Consider the following 9,201-nt stretch of genomic DNA (forward strand, 5'->3'; position numbering starts at 1 on the left):
TCCTCTCTTACTTTTTCAGAAAGCTCTTGTATTCGAACATCAAAAAAATCTTTTCCTGCTATTAGTTCTAAATACGAAGGTTTTTTTTATGGGATTGAACCTACTGAAGCTGGACCAAGGTTGAGGAGGCTTTTTGACGATTTAACGGGAACAGATACAGGCAAGGTAGAGGGTTTTTGTCCTTTGTCCTGTTTTGGCTTTAGGTTTTGCTTGGGTCTGGAAGAGTTAGCTGAGCATGTTGGTAGGGGGGGTATGGGCTTCTGAGTCTAATTCTAAGGTAGATAGATTTGTGGGTGATGCTAAGGATTGATGGATAATATCCATTGACTGGGTGAGGGCAGTAGGTTGGTCCGCTTCAGGGGGTTGGTCTGGTTCCGGCAAGGCACAGAGAGGGTCTGCTTGGAAATCATTCTGTAGGCCGGACTGGTCTATGATCGGGTTGTCTTGGACATGGTCAGATATTTGCATATCAGAGCTCTCCAAATTACCTGGACTATCTGCATCACTATCTATTGTAGCTGGTTTAGGTTGAGGGACATCATTAGTTGTGACATTGTCTGCTAAAGTTATTGGTTCCATAATCTTTCTTTGGAATGAGGTTTCTACCCAGGCCTTGGTTGTTCCTTCTTTGGTACTTCTCTGTGCATTAGCATCTTTTCTATCTCCTAACTCTTTTCCATTTTCAGTAGCTGCTTGGGTCACTTGGATCAGAGGAGAGAATTTGCGAATTGTGTCATTGTGACCGAATTTGTGGCAGCGGGTGCAATAGAATGGAATTCTTTCATAAACGACCTTTTGTCATCTGCCTTCCTGCCCAGGGAATCCCAGCCAGATTCTTTCGGGGTGGGGTGCATTGATTCTAAGTTCAATACACAGTCTAGCAGCTTCTGTTCTAGTTCCTATAGATGTTGGACCGTGAATCTTTAAGACCCTTCCAACTAACCCTCCAACAGAGACCAAAAAGTCTTCATTGTAGCAAAATAAGGGTAGGCCTGGGAGGGTTATCCAAACTGGAGCAACAGGGGGTTCTTCTCCCGGGGAGAAATCGGGAGTCCACCTTAGGAATCTCATAAGAAGACCTTGAATTTTGATGTTATCTGCTAGCCAAACTGCCATAAAGTCCTTGTCTGTTCCTAGCCTGATTAGTAAGTGCCTCTGATCCATTATTGTCACAACAGGCTCTTCTTCAAGGTAGAGTTTCTTTTTCAAGGTTTCTCTAACTATTGCTAAGGATGGCCTACCGTAAGAACATTTAGTAATCAGCGCGAGACGGAAAGGGGCCGATCCTTTTTTAACATCTTCATCGTTGAAAAAGATTGCTGGCTCACCATTGGGGGTTTCCTCAGGAAGCTTCACTCCCAGGCGCAATTTCGGGAGGAAGATTCGTTTTGTAACTGTAGCAGCAAATGACTTGCTTAGGTCCTTCTGGAAAACTATGGGAGGAGGGATGATGAGTGTTTTTCAGGCGGAGGGGGGTGATGAACCCCCACGATGGGGGGTTCTGGAGGGGGTTTCATTCTGGGCTGTCCCTATGGCAATCCAACGAACAGTTGGTGCCCACGATATTTTCCACCCAACAAAGGGAGTCGGGTCCTTTTTTTCTAAACAAGACTTCCAACGGACAGTCTGATTTGAAATGGATCACGACCCAAATTCGTAAGGTTTGGATTGAAAGAACCAAACTGATGAATGAAGATCCCTAGCGAACCAAACTCATGAATGAAAATCCCAACAAAACTCCGAAAAAGATCCCAATGATGAGATCTTACCGCTGAAGTGGTGTGTATGTATGGGGGGGGGGGGGGGTGGTTTGGTTGTTGAATATCATTTCCCATACTCTGTCTGAAACAGTGAAAACTGGAAAATCTTTAGGTCCCACTGAAAGAGATGGCCTGTAAATGTATTACACCACCAAGAACAGAAATTGCATTCACCATAAAGACCAGCATAAACATAAATGAGCATGGCCCTTTATTCTAATGATAGCAACATAACAACTGCTATTTCTATCTATATAAAGACAAGATCGACTAGTAAAATACAATGGCCCTCTAGGCATTGGATGTGAAGTTGAAGTTGGCACATGTAGTTTGCCTGTACAAGAGAGATGAGGTAAACCCTAACCTTGATGCAGCGAGATCGAACTGTAGAAGATTATTTTCCAACTGATAGCCACCGATAACAATCGAAGTTCTAGGGTTCAAACCACCATCCACAAATGCCAGGCAAACCACATTGTCATCGTTCACATATACCATGGAATTTGCCCCGAAAATTGTCCAAACTCTCCCATTCGGTAATATAAGATCAATGTAGGGTACCGCTGCACCAACTCGGGTAACGCCAGCGGTCTTGGAGTTAAAACAGGCGCCGAAAGGTGCCACGGACGCCACTTGAGTGATGTTCCTAGAATTGGCTTCTCTAATAAAAGCTTTAGTAATGGCCTCATAGATTGAAGTCTCAAGAGTAGTGTAAGGATTTACTGCGCTAATCTTCGTTCCTCCATATCCTTCATTGTTGATAGATAGTAAGGAAGTGTCTAGACTCACAGTCTTGTCAATGATTTTTATTGATTTTACTCCTATGAAGTACTCGTCGGAAGGTTCACCTTGTGAATAAACTCCTGCGGTGCTTACTGGGTTGATAAAGAGGGGAGTATAGGCAAGTAAGTTGGAGATAACATTATTTGGGAATAAGGTATAGGGTCCATCGCCGAAAAACATGACACCAGTAGAGGAAGATAGACACAATGCGAATTTACGATGGAAGCTAAATGCGGCCGCAAATTGGGAGGGTAACGAAATTCGGATGCGGCTGAGGCCCGCCATTCCTTTAACGCCTATGGCAAGGCCTTGTAAGAGGAAAGTGGGAGCACAAGTGAAGATGAACTGTGGAACAGTGACAACCGGACCGGGATTCGATCCATCGGTGGCTTGGAGGGAGATGATATCGGCCCCGAGATCGCCATATGAGCCCGTACGGGTTATGGTGTTATCTGGGAAGAGACCACATGTGTTTGTGCCCGTGCTACAGGCGCCAGACTTGGCGAGTTGCATTGGGCTGAGCGGCAATGAGATGGGCGGTAAGAGGAAGAAACATAGCCTTTGTCACAATCGACCCATAGAAATTGGCCGCCTAGATCAACGACGAATTTTAATGGGACTAGAGGGGTTCTTTGTTCCAAAGTTGTTATGTATTGGAGAGTAGAGGGATCTTTGAGTACTGGAAGGACTAGTGCTTTTGGTCGGACAGAGGTTTGGGCGTGGGAGAGGGAAATGAGAAGGAGAAGGAGAGGGGAAAAGAGAAGGTAAAGAAGGGAAGAAGCCATGAAGGATGCTAAAGGAGGAGATGATAATGAACAAAAGATGTGTCTATCATTGCTTTTATAGTGATATTCTTCACTGTTTTGGATTTGTGTTTGTGGGATTGCCGCCAGGGAAAGCATAGATCAACCATGGGAACTATTTGGCAGCCTCCCATTGGGTGTTCATCTTTGACTTGGTCGGTTTTTGTAGTGTTAGCCTTTTCTGTACTTGGGATAGCCCCTTTATTGTAAAAGATTAGAATAAACATGGTTTCAAATAGATTAGAATAAACATGGTTTCAAATTTCCTTCCGGAATGCGTTTCGGTCCTCACCGTGACCGAATTTTGGCTGAATCCAACGAAATCAATTAAGAAAATATTTTATATCGTACAAAATTTCAGCCAAAATTTCAGCTGAATTTCGGGATAATATTAAATAATAGATAAAATCCATATTTTTTGGGATATTCTATAAATTTCTGACTGAAATTTGAAATTTCGGTCGAAATTTATACCGTTTTGGGTTTACCCCATTTCGATTTCGGCCTCGACCGAAACCTGAAATTTCATATTTCGGTTGAAATTTGAAACCAAGGTCATAAATACACTTGGGTACTGTCCCAAGTAAAACAAGGGCGCATAATATCACTTCCCTTTTATAATAGGGAAGTAATATAGTGGACCTATCATGAAGGAAAATTATATATTATCCCCTTTTCTTACTTGGGCCAACCCACTATTGTATTTATGACTCCTCTTTTTACACTACAAGGGGTGGCTTGGGGAAGAAAGGAGGGAAATAAATCAGTTCCCTTTATACAAAGGGCATTATTTTAGTCTCTTTTGTACTTTTGTTGTATTTCCTTTTGTTGTACCCCGGCCATCTTGGTGGTAGATGAGATCTAGAACCTTAATTGTATGGGATCTTGATTGTTGCATTGTCTTGGTGGTAGATTAGGCAAGTAGATTAGAAGAAGTAACCTGGAGTGATTAGGAAAGTAGTTTAGAATAGGAAGATTATATCTTTATCTCTTTCTATAATTACTTCATGACTTTCTATGTTAATCCCTTTGAGTATTTTATATAAACACACATTATGGCTATTTGTAACTCATCCAAGAAATCAAAGACTAGTTTTGTTTTCCACAATTACTATAATTTCTATAATTCAACCATGGAGTGTATTATTAGGAATTGGAAGTTGCTCTTATAGAAGAAAATATCAACTTTGTGGAAACCTCCTCCTCCAAATATTCTTAAACTCTATATTGAGGGTTGAGTTTTTGCACTTGTTTTTGCTTTAAGTGTTCTGGCCTGCAGTCTACAATAGATGACTGTAATGCAATCCAATTTCAGGTCCAAAAATCCTAAATTGGATTATAGTACACATCCCCACACGAACCAAAGTCTGATGGGGAATCATATAGAGTCACCACCTAGTATAAGGGCGTAGGACCCTATGATGACTCTGTGTCTATGGCCTAATCCTCAGATGGTGGGTCCGTTGCTTGGTTACAAATTGGGAAGGTGTTAAGCTCCCCACTCGCCCGGAAGATTTCTGGTCTGTATGCCGATTTTTATAGAATTTAGAAAATTTAAAGGATAATGTTTTAAAATGGAAAAAATTGACAATCGTTGGATCAAATACTGATATCAAATATCTCTGGCCATCAACATGGTCCTCTGAATAAACTTTTCCCAATCGGTCGGTCATCAGGACCCCGATCTGCTATAATACAAAATGAACGGCCGATTGGGGCAAGGTGGGTCAAATGCCCATTAAAATCATAACCAAACCACATTCGATCATCTATATATTAAGGGTTTTCAGGCATTCTCACAAAGAGACAGAAAAATGTTTTATAAAGAGACAAATAGGAGCATGCCGACGTGAACATCATATGAATAAAAACATTATAAAAGAGACAAATAAATAAAAATATCATATGCCGACGTGACCCATCCGACACCCCTTTTGTAACGAGTGACTAAATAAATAATAAAGGGAAATGTTATCAGCACTACTGTATTTTGATGAGGGCATCCCTTACTTTCTATAAAAGTACGGTATGGCCCGCACCATAAGATGATCCAAACCGTCTATTAGATGGGCCACAGCATAAATAGGTTGTGCCTTCCGTTGATCTAACCCTCCGATCTATAGAGGCTTAGGATCAACCTTAGGATCAACCCTCTAAAAGGCAGATAGGAGGGTAAGGATCAACATATGGAAATGATTTTTTGGGCACATCCTATTTAGGCTGCGGCCCATCTAATGGACGGTTTGGATCATCCTATGGTACGGGCCATGCCGTAGTTACAAGAAAATGAGGAGTGCCCTCAGCAAAATACAGTTGTGCTGATAAAATTTCCCATAATAAATTGCCTTTCTTTAGCTACCATATCCCAAAAGATTATTACACTTGCAAATTGTCTGAACCACTGAAAACTAGAAAATCTTTAGGTCCCACTGAAAGAGATGACTCTGTAAATGTATTACACCACCATGGCAATTCTTTAGCTACCATATCCCAAAAGATTATTACATTTGCAAATTGTCAGAACCAGTGAAAACTAGAACATCTTTAGGTCGCACTGAAAGAGATGACTCTGTAAATGTATTACACCACCAAGAACAAAAATTTCACTCACAACTAAGACCAGCATAAATGAGCCAGGCCTTGTTATTCTAATGATAGCAACAGAACAACACAACAGCTATTAATATATCTATATAAAGAAAGGACTATTAAAATACAATTGCCCTCTTGGCATTGGATGTAAAGTTGAAGTTGGCACATGTGGTTTGCCTGGTCAAGAGAGAGTAGCTAAATCCTAACCTCGAAGCAGCCAAATCGAATTGTAGAAGAATATCTTCCAACTGATAGCCACCGATAACAATCGAAGTTCTAGGGTTCGAACCGCCATCGACGAACGCCAGGCAAAGCACATCATCATTGTTCACATATACCATGGAATTCGCCCCGTAAATCGTCCAAACACTCTCATTCTGTAAGATAAGATCGATGAACGGTACCGCCGCTCCGAGTCTGGTAACACCAACGGTCTTGGAGCTAAAACAGGCCCCGAAAGGTGCCACGGATGCCACTTGAGTGATGTTCCTAGACTTGGCTTCTCTAATAAAAGCTTTAGTAATGGCCTTATAGATTGAGGTCTCAAGAGTTGTGTAAGGATTCACTGTGCTGATCTTTGTTCCTCCATATCCGTCATTGTTGATAGATAGTAAGGAAGTGTTTAGAGTAACACTCTTGTCAGTGATTTTTATTGATTTTACTCCAATGAAGTACTCATCGGAAGGTTCGCCTTGTGAGGAAACTCCGGCGGTGCTTAAGGGGTTGATGAAGAGGGGGGTGTAGGTAAGTGAGTCGGAGATAACTTTATTTGGGAGTAAGGTATAGGGTCCATCTCCGAAAAATATGACACCATTGAATCTAGCAGAGGAAGATAAACACAATGCGAATTTCCGATGGAAGCTAAATGCGGCCGCGAACTGTGATGGCAATGCAATTCGGGTGCGGCCTAGGCCCGCCATTCCTTTAACACCAGTGGCAAGGCCTTGTAAGAGGAAAGTGGGAGCACAGTTGAAGGTGAACTGTGGAACGGTGACAACACGGCCAGGATTCGATCCATCGGTAGATTGGAGGGCAACGACATCGGCCCCAAGATCACCACTTGTGCTCGTGTGGGTTATGGTGTTTTCGGGGAAGAGACCACATGTGTTGTTGTGGCACCCTGGCCTAGGGGTAGAGTTGCAAGTGGCACAAGCAGTAGATTTAGCAAGATTGCATTGGGCTGAGCCACAGCGAGATTGGCGGAAAGAGGAAGATACATAGCCTTCATCGCAATCGACCCATAGAAATCGGCCGCCTAGATCGACGACGAGCTTTAATGGGACTAGAGGGGTTCTTTGTTCCAAAGTTGTTACATATTGGAGAGTGGTGGGATCTTTGAGTACTGGAAGGACTAGTGCTTTTGGTCGAAAAGAGGTTTGGGCGTGGGAGAGAGAGATGAGAAGGAGAAGAGAAAAGATAAGCGAAGGAAGAGAAGAAGCCATGAAGTATGGTAGAAGGAGATAGTAATGAACAAAACATGTGGGTAGCATTGCTTTTATAGTGATGTATTTTCACTGTTTTGGATTTCTGTTTGAATGCAAACGTCAAGCATGGCAACTATTGTCAGCATTCCAATTAGGATTTTATCTTTGACTTTGAAATTTTACAGCTGGGTTGGTTTTTGTATTCTAGAGAGATGGAATAGCAAGACAATCCGATCTTGACTAATGAAAATTAACAACAGTTACGTGGGGTATATGTGGCATATGTGCTTGATGATCTTGACCGTTCATCTGATGGATGATCTAGATTGAGTTGTTCAAAAATTAATGACTTATGAAAGTGTCAGTAAACTAAGGTTGAACCCAATAAATTATATTTTATTACAAGAAATGAACATCTCTTTCATAGATTGTAAAACAACCGACTTCTCCAGAAGCTTACGCTGTTAGAATTGTTGTTATTTAATTATGTAAGCGCATGGTTTTTTTTTAAAAAAAACCACTCTTTAAAACAAGAATTAGAATTGTTGTTATTTAATTATGTAAGCACATGGTTTTTTTTTTTAAAAAAACCACACTTTAAAACAAAGCAAAATACCCATGATTTTTCCAATATTTACAACCCATGCCCCATTCTCTTTTAAGTATGTAAAAGTCCAAAAACACCTTCGAATTTACGTTTCCATGCCATCGAGCACTTAAAAACGAGATTTCCATCTTCTTCTCCCCCAAAATGGAAAACCAGCCCTCAACTATCCCATTTCTCCACCCAAATCTCCCATAAATGGCCGAATCCACTCGAGAATCCCAGAATTGTGCCCTAGACATCCTATTCCAACAAAGAAAGCCGATTTCCCTCTTTAAAAACTTTCCCTAAACACCCAAATCTCTTTCAAATCCCTAATTTATACCCAAATCTTCCAATCACCCTACCAAATGTCCTTTAAACAACCCATTTAACGCTGATTTGGTTCAAAATTTAGCCCAAAATCCAATCAAATCAGATTTCGAAAGCCCTAATTGATACCCTAAAAATAGCATTTTTTATCCCCTTTTCACATATAAATAGACCCCTGTACAACCCAAAAGAAAAAAAAAAATCACAAGGCACAAGCCTCACACTACAAGCTTCCAAATTCTCTCTCTCTCAAGCTCTCTCTTTCTATATTATCTGCAATTTTCTTCTCTTAGCCTTTTACATTTTTTCCAATTTTCTCTATATTTTCATTGTCCTTCCACCATTTATCACCGGGGCAGCAGCTTGACGCTGTCTAAAAGGCCTTCAAACATCCCCTTACGACCCTCCGCTCCAACCTCTCCTCCTCTGCCCGGCTCGTGCATAGTTCGGCATCCATCTCTCAAACAGGGAAGGCCTGAACTCTTTATACTCTTATTCATAATCTGTCCATGCTAATTTGTTGTTCTGTTTATGTTTTGCTTAATTTATTTATGATCATCTCCTAAACAACATCATTTGCACTTTCAACTGATCTACAGAAGTAGACCTTTGCTTTGTCTGACTTTGTCATTTATTCAAGTTCAAATTTTATATAGAAACCAGTCTTTCTTACCATACTGCTACACTTCATACATCTCCCTTTGTTTTAGAGCATTTCAGCATAGGACATTCACGTCCTCTTGTTCGATCTCCATTCGCGCACGCTAAAACTCATCAAAACAGCCAACAGGTCCTTTCGTGCCGCACGCACTCCAGCGAACAGATCTTAAACTTCAGTTTCGCCTCTCGTCACGAATTTTAAAGTGCACTAAGACGGCCCAAAAATAAAAATAAAAATAAAAATCAGTTCACTATTGTACATC

The 9,201-nt window shown here is 41.2% G+C and overlaps 2 pseudogenes; both read right to left on the bottom strand.

The window, feature by feature from the left end:
* Positions 1–1,975: 1,975 nt before the first annotated feature.
* Positions 1,976–3,328, bottom strand: LOC143883954 (putative aspartic proteinase GIP2 pseudogene; annotated as a pseudogene).
* A 2,567-nt stretch (positions 3,329–5,895) lies between these two features.
* LOC143883964 (putative aspartic proteinase GIP2 pseudogene) lies at positions 5,896–7,390 on the bottom strand (annotated as a pseudogene).
* Positions 7,391–9,201: the final 1,811 nt, after the last annotated feature.

This window comes from Tasmannia lanceolata, unplaced genomic scaffold (assembly GCF_043159265.1).
Source record: "Tasmannia lanceolata isolate RefF3 unplaced genomic scaffold, GAP_Taslan_0.1 ptg000002l, whole genome shotgun sequence".
Lineage (NCBI taxonomy): Eukaryota > Viridiplantae > Streptophyta > Magnoliopsida > Canellales > Winteraceae > Tasmannia > Tasmannia lanceolata.